The following is a 13,274-nucleotide window of genomic DNA, read 5'->3' on the forward strand; positions in this document are numbered from 1 at the left end:
TCTATCTATCTATCTATCTATCTATCTATCTATCTATCTATCTATCTATCTGTGTATCTATCTATCTATCTATCTATCTATCTATCTATCTATCTGTGTGTATCTATCTATCTATCTATCTATCTATCTATCTATCTATCTATCTATCTATCTATCTGTGTGTGTGTATTTGTGTACATCGCAGGTTAGGCGGGTACAAATTAACGTACAACTGTCAGTTGATGTATGGCGGATCCTAATGTTTGTTCGTCCTAGTGTCAAGGGTTCAATGTCATTGAATCTACTATTAATATTGTCTATGATGATGCCTTGAAATTATTCCACAGGAAATCATTCTGAACTGTTTCCCTATTTATTAATATTTAGTGGTTTACATCTGCCACTTCTCTCACCAACCTGAAACCATTAACAGTGAGTGCTCTCGGCTATTCAAGACTTTGTTTGTGGAAATTACAGTTTTGTGTCACTATGATATTCGTGCCTAGGCGTAACCCAACATGCATCGCGGCCCACGCATGTAGTACAGTAGTCTATTAAAAGTAGCAGAAGTAATGAGGTACAGGTATGTGGTCGGAAAATTTAGCATGAAAAGCGCTATAGTGGAACCGGTTATTCTGTCTGTAGCGCCTCGAAACCCCCCTGGGGATTTTAAGAAAGAAAGCATTCCAACTGACATACCAAATGAAAGCTTACTCTATACGTTGCAATCTGAGTTCAATTAATGACAATGGGTGTAATTAGGCGGAATGTATATTGACTTTAGTCATTGATGAAATTGTTTCAATTTGGGACCTATCTGCTAATCGACTCATTATCAAAAGTCAACAGGTCCTGCAATGTTTTGCTGCCCGGGGGCGGGGGCAAGCCTCTGGCCGCAAGGAAAGGAACCTTGAGGTAAGATGTGAATCTGTGACGTCATAAGTAGAGTTATTTGGGAAAACCTGACGTAGTGTATCTAGGAGAAGCCGACCTTGGTGATATTGCATTTGATTTTTTTCACAATGTGATTTCGTACATAATCTTGCGCAATATCCGTAAACACCAAACATATCAACAGATGTTGCGGTTCGGAGCGAGGCGTCTGACGTCAATGGCAAGGTTGAGAGGAAAAAGTAACGTCATGGCTGACCTCATACCTCGTATGAAAATGCTCGAGTGCAGGTGAATGAGCAGTGCACACGCCTTCATGGTATATGCTAACGCTGCTGTCGCTTGAATTATGGAAGAACTGATCACGGTTAAACTTGCAACTATATCTTTCGCATCTCTAAAAACAACGCATTACACGAAAACACGTTTCGTCATCACCACAATGAAAATTACACAAAATTTCCATTCTTTTTCAACTTTTGCGTTGCGTTGGTATGCTGATAAGATCGCCAATGAAAATTACACAAAATTTCCATTCTTTTTCAACTTTTGCGTTGCGTTGGTATGCTGATAAGATCGCCAATCTTCACGTATATCTTGTTCCGTGCGAGCAAATGTTCAGATACAGCGACGGATCACTGTCAATGGAACAAGACTTGAGGATAATAGGTATTTTTACATAATGAATGGAACCGTTCTAAAACGGCTCATGATCTTTTGACTTCTTTCGTTGTACACTGATCACTTTATACTCTAGTTCTATATGTAAACCACAGACAACAACAATTACAAGATCACGATTTATTAAATGTAACATGAATTCCTCGTGTCGTCGTCACAGTTACTCTATCGACCCATCAATATTGGTAGCATTACGACTTTGTGGCTACGGGTTGTGAATCGACTGAGTGAAACGTATTTCTTCGAAGCTGGAACTGCTTTAACCACTGTAGTTCTGTATCAATCTAATATTTCGTGCAAAGAGTCGGTGGCCTACAATGCAAATAAATAAATGCGATGTATAAACTTGTATGAATAAACAATAAATTGATGGGACTACGCACACGGTGTTAAGCGACCTAAGAAACGTGAGATGCCAACATTGTTTTCTCATACTATGCATAAAATGCCAGAAAAATCAGGGTCTTGACACTGTCTTCATTGAAAGAAACTCCACCTGCACCAATGTGAAAATACTGAAACGTTTTCTTCTACGAGGCCCTGACTAAATGACGTGCAATGCTGAGAATGCCCATACACATTACTTATTGACCTATATTTCACTCGTCATAAAATGATGTCTGAAGTAACGACCCCCATAAATACATACTAACTGAAGAAGAATGGCTGCCAGAATAGCACTGGTGTTTTCACATTCATCTCGAATTAACGTTCGCATTATGAGACAATTACATAAAATAAAGATCGCGTGACTGCATGTAAACAGGGTAGGTACAATTTCTCTGCTCGCTGTTGATGGGTGATCGACTCATTATCGGACCATCTTTCAAGTTATGAAGAATTTATGGAATAGGAATACACGGTGATTAAATAAATAAAAATGTGCTCTATAACTCGTGTGAGTATCGCGATATATGTTCTCCACTTATAGTTCATTATTTTGTCGGTTTCAATGTTTGACTTCCTTGGATTTACCTCCCCATCAGACTGTCCCTAAGACCCGGTTGTCTGCCGGTTTACTGAAAGCTTAGTTCAATCTTTGCTGTGTTTTGCAGAATTCTGGTTCCGTCGGTATTGCTTGTTCTACTCCAAAGATCACGTCGACAGATTGTATAAGAGTAACGCCCGATGACGGTCATTATTCACAACTGAATCTTGTCCATGTTAGAAATCGGGGTTATGTTTTTTTGGTGGGAGTGGTTTTGTTTTGGTTTGGTTTTAAAAAATGACACGTCATAATTGTATACCAAGACCTGTGTGTACATAATTCCCGATACTTGGTATTTCTATATACTATGAGGGGAAGAGTAAGAAAGTGTATCGATGATCAAAAATAGTGAAAATATCATCAGAAGTTTAACCGACTGACCTTTAATATGTCTTGTAAATGTAACTTTGTTTTGCTGTTTGTTTCATACCTTGGTCCCTTCGGGCATGCTTCCTGTCGTCCATCAGGAAAGAGCTTGTCAAGTGACCTGTCTATGCCAGCAGGTAAACATGTGTTCATTTCATCTGCTATCTTCTCTCTCTCTCTCTCTCTCTCTCTCTCTCTCTCTCTCTCTCTCTCTCTCTCTCTCTCTCTCTCTGTATGTATGTATGTATGTATGTATGTATGTATGTATGTATGTATGTATGTATGTATGTATGTGCTTATTCATTTATTCATTCATTTATTATTCAAAGGATCATTTAGAAGTAATGGCTTGCTTGTAATAAGATCTCTGCCATTGTACAGACGTCCATCATACTCAGTTGGGCATCAGTGCATTAGAGCAGACATGTTAATATAACGCTATGATTGAAGCATAAATCACATTCAGTGAACGTGACATTTTTATGAAAAGAAAGCTAAACCGTGTTCCCAAGCGGTGTCCTGGTTATAATTAAACACATTAATTCTTGTGTAGTATAGAGAAAAACACCGTACTTAGATCTGAGTCGAAATCAAAAAATGCTATACCGTTACTTACATTCTTTTTTTAATTTTTTTTTCAGTCCGTCATCCAACGGGCGTTAGCCCAATTACAGGATGAGGTACCCATAACCCACTACCCCAATGGAGCACTGAGGAGTAAAGTGCCTTGCCAAGGGGCACAGCACAATGCTGGAGTCTCGAACTCACCGTCCTCCAATAGTGAGTTCGGTACCCTAACCACTGCCCCACAAAAGTATTCTGCACAGGACATTACCAGACGACGATGGCAGTGTAGATAATGACATAAAATTTGATTTAAGGTGTCAAAGTATTTTTGAATATTTCTGTTCACGGAAAATCTTATAAGAGTTTGGTTAGAAGAGATGAAAATGTAGACTTCATAATCCTAACCCCAAAAGACAAAAGAAACTGCAGGCAAATCGCATATCATTCACTTGTAAATCTTTGTAGTTTCACCGACAGGGTTAGGTTATCATTGAATTTAGCAAGATTTATGATAACTGTTTGCTTATTCTAATTACAACTTTAGAAGCCACACAACCATTTTGTATTATAAAAAAATCCATGATTTCTTAGCTGACATGCACCGAGAAAGACCATTGAAAAATCCATTTTGTCAGATGTCTCTTTCATTTTCTCAATGGCGTACCGACCTATGTATGCAGAATATAAAAGTATCTTTCCGCGTTTGATGAGATCAAGGGGAGATTTCCGTGACTGACTAGAAAGCAATGTAAGTAGGATGACTTTAATAACAAATAACAACTGAACAACTTCTGGGACTGAAACACATATCAAGTCGAAGTGATGAATTGGTCGTCTCTTGGGTATATCTCCGATCTCCATTACTTTGCATGATGTATATTTTCTCTGAGATGGTTTTTCTCTCTCTTCTGTAGTAGAGGCGACGCGCATTAATTCAGATCTCCAGCCAGGTTGATGGAAGAAATGAGTCATTTGAGGCTGAAGATGCCGCTAGCGGGTGAAATAATTGCGACCTCAACTATCTCGACTGTCGCCGACAAGCACGTATTTCATGAATCGCTTAAATTTACACGGGGTGGTTCGCTCGTATAAGTCAGTCACGCACATCTGAAACAGGCCGACCCATCTCGAAGCACGGGGGGAAGGGGTAGGCTTTATAAAATGCAAATTGCGGATTAGGGCCACTCAGACACCGTAAAGGTGGTTTTTGGAGATTGAAGTTACTTTTGCGTAGTGGGAAATTCCCTTAAATATTCGGAAACTAGCGATATCTAAAGCGCACACTGTATACTATAGTATCGTGTATTTTTAATGCAAGCGTTTAGACTTACGTACATTAAGTCGTACATTTTTTCTAAAGTCCGTAAACAGGAAGAGCGCGGGAGAACACGCACGTTCCGTAAATTACTGACTTGGTAGGAAGCGATCAAATACAAAATTGATAACGTTACTCGTTGATCGCGGCACAGAGCTAGCTGTGTGCCAGAGAGGTGTCGATTTCCTTCAACGATTGTCAGTTTAAAAGCTGTGTGTTTGTCATTGCGGGCAACAATAGGACCCTGCCTAGAGGTTTGTTGTTCCTCTGTGTACAAACCGTGCCTTAGGGGTTGAAGTCATTCTTAGTGCATTGAGTGCCGAGAAGCATTCCTGGGTGTCTTATGCCCCGATATGCTTTGTTGTTGGCCTTTTAAAGCGGGTCCATTCTAGTTTGCTGAAGATTCTCAGCGTAAAAATAAACGTTGGTCTATTATTGACAAGAAACATCCAGCGATAAAAAGTTCGCTTGTTAGATCGACTGACACCCTCTCTGTTTGTCTCGTTATTTTGTTTTTCGGTTACTGCGTTCCTGATCTGACCTGTATTAGATCAATAGACGTCGCTAAATATGACTGATGCTTTATTGTCTGGGCGGCTTTATTATTTCTGCATTTGCCTTCATTTTCCTATTGATGTGTAGCTGAGCTGGGCACCGTGCTATAACAATGCTTTTGTCAAGGCGCACGTGACGTCAGGCGTTGTTATGGCAACCGCCCGCTCTGAAACGACTTTTAGTAGGCGAACTTGCTAATCCCCAACGCTTCAATACAATACTTGTTCAAAAGTTTTGTGGCCGATGCGTTCACAATGCCCTGATATATATCCAAACATTTTTGGTGGCACGGTAACAAGCTCCAAAATATGCGCAAATGAACATTTTGGTGTTGACGTCCCGCGCAGATTTATTACGTAAAATAATATTTGTTTTGTACCAACAATAGCTGTTTCCCGTATTTGGCAGGGCTCATCGATAACGCCGTACCCTTGACTAATCGCATTACAAACGGCACCTCCTAATTAAAGAGTCATCAGCCTGTGACGTCAGAAGAATCCCAATGATCTCACCGTCTTCGAAATTACCATATCGGGTTCAAAGGCCGCGACTTTTGCGTGGAAGACTTGGGTTGTCAATACACACGAGTAACACCCGTCACTACAGTTGGTCGATTCATGTCTTGCCATCCACTCGTGTCACCTGCTGCCCAAGATTTACCGGATTACAGGTACTGCCTAGTTTGCCGAACACGCCGCGTCGTCCTGGGACAACTTTTTTTCCAGTACTTATCGATTATCTGTCGCAGGAGACACGCACCACAGCGCTGCTGAGCAGGGGTGTTTTTAGAGCAGACGGACCGCGTTCGCGAAACGCAAGACTACGCTACTATCCGGGAGAGTCACAGCCGGAGCAATTTTCAGTCCATCATGGGATGTGTAGCTAGCAGTGACGCGGATTCCCTGCCAGGTAGGAAGTCTATGAACTATTCTAGTCAGTTCCAGAAGAACGTTTAATGCACGTGCCTTTCCGTCGAGACCTTCACACCAACTTTCGTACACATATTCAGGTGCCTACATAATAACATGGAGACTGGGTTTAAGCTGTCCTGCAACTTAATATAATGGCAACTGTACATACTCTATCAGCAACGTTTAGCCAAATTTAGTTTTCCAGTATGTTAAATGAAAACACAATAACTTAGCTCATAGCACCCCCTGGGGGTTGAGTTCCCTCTAATAGCCAAGTAATCTAAACAATTTACATGGAGCCAGTGTGGTATTACATCACTCACGGGTCCAGCTATCCTTTATTGGGCTAATTAATTGATCGCTATGGATGTTCACATGACCAGCCGTTGCAGGGCGGAGACAGAGAGAAAGGACAAGTCCCTGTACTAATGTATTTTTAATCAGCAAATTAGAGCGCTAATCCATGCGTGTCACCGAACGATCAATAATTGAGGTAGTCGTCGCTTAGGTCGCTGATCAAGTAACAAGGCGGCAAATCTCTCCGACAACAAAACGACGTGTTTTGTCATTAATTTTTGTGAGACATTTGGCAGGGATTCACAGAGGATACAGACGATGTTTTCGGAATTCACTCGATTCAGTACCGGGAGAAAGGCAAATAATTTCTTGCATAGAAATAGAGAACAAGATGACGTCACGGATTTTGCATTCAACTCGAATTGCCGCCACTGGCGACCAAATGTATTAGCTTCTGACAGACTCATCTGTTAATCTTTCGGAAGACTCCAATTTGAAATATTTTCTTTTCTCTTCACTGTCATAGGATGGAATAATTAATAACCACCAGTGATAAAGTATGAAATGATATTGATTGTCCGTGGCACACGCTAGCGACCTCATATTTCACTTACGAGACCTCTTGTCAAAGCAAGGCCAGCGTATAGTTTCCTCTTTAACACTGGGAACGAGAGTGCGCAAACCGATTTTTGCATTCATCCGGGCGTGCGTTTTTAGTGCGGATAACCGAATCGAAATCAGGATCGCCGTAAAGCTGGTCACGGAACAAGCTAAAAGCCGTGTAACTCAGGACACTAAAAGGGCCTAGTCTCGTACATTCATGGTCTGAGCCAAGTTCAAGACTGAAGAAACCATAGGGCTTCCCTAGCAATCGTGAATAACCCGGCGGAGCTTGTACGAAGGCCAAGCTTAATAAATCAACCTTGATAAGCCAATAAAGCACTTGGCACTGCGCGTGCCTGTCACGCTTCTTCGCCGGAGTCGGAGGGCAATGATGCGAACAAGTACAACGTTTATGAGCGCGTCAAGTCCGCCATTACGTGGACGGCATCATGAATAAGGTGCGGTAACAGCGCTGTCGTCGCTTAGAGGAAAACCACATCGTTTCTGCTATCAAGCTGTATGACTTACTGAATCTCATCTCAATCTCGGTTACTGGTTATTCTAGTTTAATTTACGACGTGGACTATACATCTTTCTCACCCAAAAATTATTTCATGATTGAACATTTTAACACGTTATAGTCTCATACACCATTTTAACGACTTATTACGTCCAATAATATTACTGTGGCGCTGTACATAAAGAATCTAAACATTTAGTAATGAATATTCATTTGTTAATGTGTAGACTCGGCAAATTATCCTATGAAAGGTTTGTTTCTGTCCAATGTGACATGTGCATATCCTAAGAAAATGTATGTGATAATATTATTTGTCAGCCTTTTTGTAGCTTGCTCAAACTTCTATCACAGTCTCAAGTCAAATTAATTTAAAACCATATATTTCTCAAATTTGCCTGTGTCAACCGTGGATAGCATTTCGATAAACGGTATACGGACAACTTCATTTTTTTATAATAGACTCTGTAGTATAGGGTCCGTGCTTTAGTGTGCTGCAGTATACATTGTTTTGTTTGACAGAATATGCCAATCAGTCCGTAAAGAATCGAAAATCGGCGTCGTTCGATATACACACATTCTAGACAGCCACACTGTGACAGTCTTAACAGGGCACGTGATCCTGTGAACACTTGGAGAAACAAAAGTGAAAAATTCGGGAGTACATTGCGTCACTTCGAGTCGGTAAACAGAGCCCGAAAGACAATTTCGGAATACCTAATGAAGCGTGTGCAGTTTGTTTGAACGTGCGATATGGAACTGCCAATTAACAGGTGGATTAACGTAATTAGCCATTGTAACAGTTATTCTAAAGGTATACCACCGATCAATTTCGCCTGCCAAGTCAATAAGAAGATTTTTCATTATCAATATCAGTGACTGACAGGGTGTAATTGGCAGCGGATTCGAAGACAAAGGTGGTAAGATCGAATGAAACAAACCCGCCGAATCCATCAAGTCTGGTTGTCTTCGCAGCGTTTAATGTAGATATTCAAATTTTTCAATTATGTCATTATAACCTTCTGTCGTGTCGGTTTCCAAGGGAATATCATTTCGCCATCTTTTATCATTACAGTGCAGCCAGATTGTTTACCACATGTTGCTTCGTTTCGATTCACAAGTCGACCCCGCAACGTTCTCCGCCTGTCTTAATGTCTTAACCATATGCGTTACCAATCATCAACTGTGACACAGATACTACTTGCTAACACTGCAATATATATCGTTAAAGGGGTCACCGGTTGAAAGGTCGTGCGCTCTTTAACGTTTAGTATTTTCAGCATTGCTTGTCTGTTTCAGGAACTGGGTGTCATATAAGTGCTGTAATTTTTTCCCACCAAAATTTTAGTGCAACATTTTACCAATTTTTTTGAATTTTTCTGTAACTTTTTGATAATTTTGGACCAAATGGACATCACATGTCATTGGCTACAGTTTTTTATCAAAATTTTGGCAAAAATCTGAAATAAATTGACTGGGGTACATTTTGTAAAGGCGACAATAGTTGACTTTGGCGCTCAAAGGGTTAACTCCTTGAAGATTGTGACGTATAATTTGATATTTTCAGTTGTCAATGATTCGAAAGCGCGTGATATATTCGATATCAGCAGAGAAGTAAATCATTAGTGACAACGCGGAATTTAAATTACACAACCTTTGAAGAAGGGAAACACTGACGTTGTACTGTTGTTTTTAAATCGAGATTCATAAGTCTGTATAGGTTACATTACGCCCTCTTTCCGTTTAACATTCTTCAATTCACATTATGATATCAACTGTTTGGTTTTCAAATTCAAAACCATCAAGAAACCACGTGGTACCTTCAAAAACAGAAATCTTTCGTCCCATGTTATGATGAGGACCGTTTAAGAAAGCAAAGAATTCTTTAGGATCAGGCGTGATGACCGTTCGTTAACCATCGAACTTTTTGTGGCAGTCAAACTTGCTATGAACCATTTGTTGCCTGAGATCGCCATATTTTCGTCTCATTTGTACAGCATGAGTTGCTGTCACAGGTGTACTATCCAGCTTACACTGTTCGTTTTTGTGTGATCGAAGAAAACTTACCACATTTGTTGGAAAAATGTGTCTCCTTGAGTGCATGCCATCGGTTAGGCACCGTCATTTTTATTGCGGCTTGCTGCGTTTGTTGGTCAATGAAGGTGATGGGGATGTTAATGAACTTGATTGGTACATTTCAATGCATGTACGGCAACCTACAGTTTTTGTTAATCCAAGCGTGTCGACGATGATGATGATGACTTCAATGATAGTTGCAATCAAGACAGCGTCATCACAAGGGCGGCGAAAAGCTTGTTTGGCGACGACAATAGCGATTGGCAAAATATTGCTTTACGTGTTTCGGGCCCCAACAAGCTTTCTTTATGGGGCACTGTCTGTTTTATTACTCAGAAGTAGCCATAATTGATTAACCTACCCGAAGTGTCAAAGTAATATTTTCTCAGTCAAAGATTAACCCGTGACATGAATGACATTTGTACGACAGATTCCTTTGTTTATTTTTTTTCTCTCTCTCTCTTTCTTCCAGAACTTTCACCCCGCGAGGAGAAAGAAATAATGGCGGCGTTTCGCATGATCGACAAGGACAACAGTGGATACATAACTTACGATGAACTCAAGGAAGCGATGAGAGACGCTGGCAAAGACGCTTCTGAGGAAAAGGTGGCCAGAATGATGAGGGTGGCGGACAAAAATCGCGATGGAAGAATAAATTACGTCGAGTATGTCCATATGTTGAAGTCGTACTGAGAGAATTTTTGATCGCTGTTAACATTAGGTGTACCCATTCCGTGTTTTGTTATTTTCCGTCTTCAGACACATGCGCAGATGACAACGACAATTGGGTCGCATGTTGGTGAACGCTTATTTTCTGCCCTACGAATTCTACACATAGGAGGCATAGGGGCTTATTGGGAAGTTTGTGTTAATATGAGAAGCAATAACTAACTGATCGCGTTGTTTTTAAGACTGGGTTCTGTGCTATCTCTCAATCCTAACATTCTGAACAGAGGTCAAGAGAGAATAACAGAAATGCGTTTCGTCAAAATATGAGTCATCACGATTGCTCGTGCGTTTGGCTGTTTATCGTCGCTCTTCTAATCGGACCTGGCTACGGACACCACGCGGGCGCTACCTCTAAATCTTCCACATCCTCAGATAATGAAATTGCGGCATGCAAATTTGCGTACGTGTGGCGAAGAATAGCTGCCCGGCGGTCGTAAACCCACTCCCGTCGGAAATCAACGTCAATTTATTGACTTTTTGGAGGACCAACATAGCTCGAACCCAACGCCAATTACTCGAGAGCACGATACTAGTATCAGAGCCTGAAGATTTGTGATGGGCGAGGACATTCCTCAAGAAGAAAAAAAAAGGTTTGGTCCCGTGAATCGACTGTTTACCGATCGGATGCCCAATAGGGGAACAAGGAATCCAATCACGTAGAACACTGCGATGGAAATACAAACGTTCTTCAAAATATTCCCACGAGGCGCATCAGACTTTGCCGTGCCGAAAATCAAATCCAGGACATTTCGAGCCCCAGAATAATAAAATAGAATAAATTTGTGCAACCGCTAAACAGTATTATATATTACAGATCTGGGATTCAAACCATCTGCCAGTGTGTAATTTTCCGTCATGTGATACGTGTTGTATTCTTTGCCGTCCCGTTTGCTGTACACAATGTTTTTATATTTGCCTACACATTTCTTATGGCAACTATACCGAGCAGTAACGTCGTAAATTATTTGAAGCTCTTTTTACTATGTCATTTCCTTCCGTAAGCTTATTCAATTTTTGTGCGTTTTAAGAAAACCATGCACAGATGCACCAAGCAGGAGATGAGTCTGTCGCATTATACCTGTACAGTTTGAATGAATAAAACATTTAATAACTTTAGTGCTTGATATTTTGTGACGTGTTTTCGTGTATGTATGTATGTATGTATGTATGTATGTATGTATGTATGTATGTATGTATGTATGTGTTTGTAGCGCTGTCTGCGTACAAAACACGTACTGATATCTTTAAATATGAAATTTTATACATGCGTATGACAAATCGATGCAAATCTGTTGTTCTGACAGTTCAGACAAACGGAGACAATTTATCAAGCCAGGTATGAAAACATGTACTCCCTCCGGAAGATCGTGACGTGACCTTGTAAAATATTCAAACCTTAAACCGTACAAAATTGATTACTTAGCGCGTACAAAGCCTTCGAAGCGTAAAATGTGAAACCCGTCACGAGGCGTGACTGGACTAGTTGATGAAGCATTTGGGTTGACGGGCACTTTTATCTTGGATTTGTCATGTATCAAGTTTTTCACTGTCCGAAAATACCATATTTGATTCCGAAAGCATTTTCTCGAAGAAGTTGATTTGCCACACTTGTGTCATTTAACGAGGCAGTCAAGTTATAAACCTACATTTCTGTATAAGTAAACAATTAACTAGCGTCTGTTGCAAGACATTTCTCCTGCAATTTCATATACAACTGTGGTTAAATATCAGCTATCAAAATCTGGGAGTGTTGTCAGCTACAGCAAGGAGCGGTTTATCAGGTCATTCGATCGATCGGCCACTTTGAACTACTTTGTTCTTCTATACACTTATATTACGTACCAACTTCGATATTATCTTTACAACGTTAATGCCCCAAAAACCAGTCGCAAATATTGCGAAATTTTCTTAGCGGCCTTTCAGTAACCGATCGTACTCTAGCTGTTTCAGTTCGACAAGGTACATACATACGTTTAAAACACAATTCACAAATTACATCAATATGTCATGTACCTCCTAAACATCCATCAGTACAATAACATTTTGAAAATTTACAGATCACACCGAATCTGCCGCTGCAAATTTTGACGCAATTATCAGATTGACAATAGCGTTGAACGTGAAGATTTCTGAATCAGACACAGGGTATTAACAACTTAACTCAGCGTTAGACTGGTACCAAGACCATACAGTGTACACATATCTCACAAATTTTACAATTCTGGATTTATTCTGACGGGTGTTGGCGTGCTTAGCGGGGTATATGCTTACAGATTCCTTACATTTAGTACAACAACTTTACTATCAGTGGTCCAAGATGATCCAACTTAATGTTGTAAGCAATAAATGTCTCGTTTATCAGGAATTCTTTTACTTTTAATGGTCTTGAAAATTAGAACTGTTTTCTTGGCATAATTCTTCATTCTGGCGTGACCGACGACTAAAGTAAATAGAATCGGGTTCTATGTATCACTTTCTATTTCTTATAATAATAGCTTCTTTTTTACTTCACACTGACAGAAACAGTAACAGGCATACGCACAAGCAGAAGAGCATACAATCTGATAAGGATATGCCACGCAAATGAAAACCCTTACTTGTTTCAGTCGTAGCGTAAATCGGTTGTATTCTGTGAACAAATGATCATCTCGGAAAAAAGTTCAAAGAATTTTTTTCTGGGGGTTCTAGGTGCTAGCCCTTTACGCAGTCAGTCGCCTTCGTGACTTATCGATTAAAATACCGTACATGTACGCAGATATCATTCTCAGCCGACTTAACATATTCTGACAGTTATCAAGT

The 13,274-nt window shown here is 40.3% G+C and overlaps 1 long non-coding RNA gene across 1 annotated transcript; it reads left to right on the plus strand.

Annotated features, from left to right (window-relative positions):
- The first annotated feature begins 5,635 nt into the window (after positions 1-5,635).
- LOC139133362 (uncharacterized) lies at positions 5,636-11,591 on the plus strand. The gene is made up of 2 exons (XR_011552576.1): positions 5,636-6,251; positions 10,219-11,591. It is a non-coding gene; the product is annotated as an uncharacterized lncRNA (long non-coding RNA).
- The last annotated feature ends 1,683 nt before the right edge of the window (positions 11,592-13,274 follow it).

This window comes from Ptychodera flava, chromosome 5 (assembly GCF_041260155.1).
Source record: "Ptychodera flava strain L36383 chromosome 5, AS_Pfla_20210202, whole genome shotgun sequence".
NCBI classification, from domain to species: domain Eukaryota; kingdom Metazoa; phylum Hemichordata; class Enteropneusta; family Ptychoderidae; genus Ptychodera; species Ptychodera flava.